Raw genomic sequence first — 3,586 nt, 5'->3', positions numbered from 1 at the left:
AAGCATGTGCTTTCTCAAGGATGCTTACCTTGCTGATTATATCTAGAGGTTAATTTTAGTTCAAGCTGTTATGACAATAAAAGCCAAAAGAGGCGGGCGAACAGGGCAACTTGGTGGCGATAGCCAAGTAGTGCCTTAGCCCTCTCTTTCAGAGAAACATGTATCAGAGTAATCATTCACTGTTGCTCAGGGTCTGCTGGTCAGCCCCAGCACTATTCATCATAGTACTAGAAGTACTAGCCAAAGATATTAGGCATTAAAATGAAAAAAAGACATCAGAATTGGAAATAAAGAAGTAAAATTATCTCTATATGCAGATGACATGATTTTATATAAAGAAAATCCTAAAGACTCTGCCAAAAATAAAACAAAAACCTGTTAGATCTAATGTTAATATAGCAGGATACAAAATTAACATAAAAATCAGTATCATTTCTATACCGTAAGAACAAATTATCTGTAAAAGAAATTTTAAAATGATCTTTTTAAATTGCACCAAACACAATAGAATATTTAGGAGTAAATTTAATCAAAGAGATGAAAAATTTCTACACTGAAAACTACAAAACACTGATGAAACAAAGAGAAGAAAGACAGATAATTGGAAAGGTACCCTTTGTTCATTGATTGGAAGAATTAATAGTTGTTAACATGTCTATATTACCAAAAGCCATGTATAGATTCAATACAACCCCTATCATGATTACAATGGCATTTTTTATAGAAGTAGATAAAGCAATTCTAAAATTTATATGGAACCACAAAGACCCTCAATAGCCAAAGCAATCCTGAGAAAGAACAAAGTGGGAAAGTATCACACTTTCTGATTTCATTCTATATTATAAAACTTTAGTAATCAAAGCAGTATGGTACTGGCATAAAACAGACACATAGATTTAGGGGTGGGGGAATTGGATGAAGATGGTCAAAAGATACAAATGTCCTGCTATAAGATACATAAGTACTGGGGGGTGTATTGTACAATATGATGGCTCTCTTTCTCTGGAGAACCCCGACTAGTACACAATGTGATGTTTGGATCACCCTTCGAGTAGCAAGGAACTAGAGAGTATCTGGAAGGTGGGCAAATGGCCTCATCTATAATAATGCTCATTTAAGCATTGTTTGAGAGAGCAAAACTGTAGGGAAAAAACACAAATGTCCATCATCGGTGACCCAAAAAATACATTGAGAGCCCTAGCTGGTTTGGCTCAGTGAATAGAGAATCAGCCTGCAGACTATAAAGGTTCCCAGTTCAATTCTGGTCAAGGGCATGTACTTCGGTTGCAGGCTCTTCCCTGGCCCAGACCCCAGTCTGAGCACATGCAGGAGACAACCAATCGATGTGTTTCTCTCACATCGATGTTTCTGTTTTTCCCTCTCTCTTCCACTCTCCCTAAAAAACAATTGAAAATATCCTCGGGTGAGGATTAACAAAAGAACAAACAAACAAACAAAAACATTGAGATTTATTGTTACAATATAATATTGTATAGCAGGAAAAATGAATGCCCTAGAGTCTAGGGCCTAGACCTATGAATTCAGGGCATATATACATCTGAAAAATGTAATGTTACATCAAATTATCTAATGGAAGATAAGGGCACCTAAGTGTGAAATATATACAATATAATATATCACTATAATATCATAATAATTTACATGACATAATATATAATAATCCTATCTAATAAAAGAGTAATATGCAAATTGACAATCACTCCAACACACAAGATGGCTGCCCCCATGTGGTCAAAGATGGTTGCCCCCATGTGGACACAAGATGGCCACCACAAGATGGCCAGCAGGGGAGGGCACTTGGAAGGGACCAGGCCTGCAGGGAGGGCAGTTGTGGGTGATCAGGCCAGCAGGGGAGGGCAGTTGGGAGGGACCAGGCCTGCAAGGGAGGGCAGTTGGGGGCGATAAAGCCTGCAGGGGAGGGCAGTTAGGGGCAAACAGGCTGGCAGGGGAGCAGTTAGGCACCAATCAGGTTGGCAGGGGAGTGATTAGGGGGTGATCAGGCTGGCAGGCAGAAGTGGTTAGGGGCAATCAGGAAGGCAGGCGAGCAGTTGGGAGCCAGCAGTCCTGGATTGTGAGAGGGATGTCCAACTGCCCATTTAGGCCTGATTCTACTGTGCACGAATTTCGTGCACTGGGCCTCTAGTTTATATATATTATACTAGAGGCCAGGTGCACGAAATTCGTGCACGGAGGGGGGATTTCCTCAACTCAGCCTGCACTCTCTCCAATTGGGGACCCCTTGCAGGATGTCTGACTGCCATTTTAGGCCTGATCCCAGGGATTGAGCCTAAACCGGCAGTCAGACATCCCTCTCACAATCTGGAACCACTGGCTCCTAACTGATCACCTGCCTGCCTGTCTGATTGCACCTAACTACTTCTTCCTGCCAGCCTTATCACCCCTAACTGCCCTCTCCTGCAGGCCTGATGTTGCCCACAACTGCCCTCCTCTGCTGGCCAATTTGGTTTTGATTGGTTGGTTCCTATGCCAGCGTCAAAAGCTTCACCTCCTAGGCAGCCATTGGCTCCCCATAGCACCCAGATTTGGTTCTCATTGTTCAGTTCCTATGCCAGTCAATATCAAAAGCTCTGCCTCCTAGACAGCCATTGGCTCCCCATAGCACCCACCTTTGGTTCTGATTGGTCGGTTTCAATGCCAGTCAGTGTCAAAAGCTCTACTTCTTAGGCAGCCATTGGCTCCACACAGCACCCACCTTTGGTTCTCATTGGTCAGTTCCTATGTTAGTCAGCAGCAGAAGCTCCGCTTCCTAGGCAGCCATTGGTTCCCCACAGCACCTACCTTTGGTTCTGATTGTTCGGTTCCTATGCCAGTCAGCATCTCCAGGCCTATCTCTGGGCCTGATCAAAGAGGTGGGGCTTAACAGCAGCCCCTGCAGAGCCCGGGAGAGAAAGAAAAGCCTGGCTGCTGGTGAAGATCAGAGAGAAAGAGGCAGAGAAAGAGAGAGGTAAGTACACTGATCAACAGCTTCCACTGAGGCTGAAGATCAGAACCTGACTCACTTTCTGGGTCTCAGCCACCTGAGCAGTCAGTGTTGGGTCGCTAGGCTGCAGCTGGGCAACCCAGCGCTGACTTCCGGATGGTCTGCATGTTTGGTCTCAGGCCCAGCCCCTTCCCAAGCCCCAGGCTTTAGGCTTGGGAAGCACCCCCCCACCCCCGCCCTGCCCCGCCCCTCTGATCGCAGGCTTGGCCCCTCCGATGGTGGGCTGGGAGTGACCTGGGTGCAGAGGAGGTTCCCGGGACCCAGGTATGTATGCAAATTAACCGCCATCTTTGTTGGGTTAATTTGCATACTCATTCTGATTGGCTGTGGGCGTAGTGGAGATATGGTCAATTTACATGCTTATTATTAGGTAAGATTATTGTTATATGATAAATTATATAATTATATACAGGAGTATCTCAGAGATATTGTGGGTTCATTTCTAGATCACTGAAATAAAGCAAATATTGCAATAAAGCAAGTCATATGAAGTTTTTGGTTTCCCAGTGCATATAAAAGTTATTTTTACACTAAATTGTAGTCTATTAATTGTCCAAAAGCATT

Source organism: Plecotus auritus (genome assembly GCF_963455305.1).
Source record: "Plecotus auritus genome assembly, chromosome: X".
NCBI classification, from domain to species: domain Eukaryota; kingdom Metazoa; phylum Chordata; class Mammalia; order Chiroptera; family Vespertilionidae; genus Plecotus; species Plecotus auritus.
The sequence above is the reverse complement of the archived record's forward strand: the minus strand, read 5'-3'. Positions refer to the sequence as shown.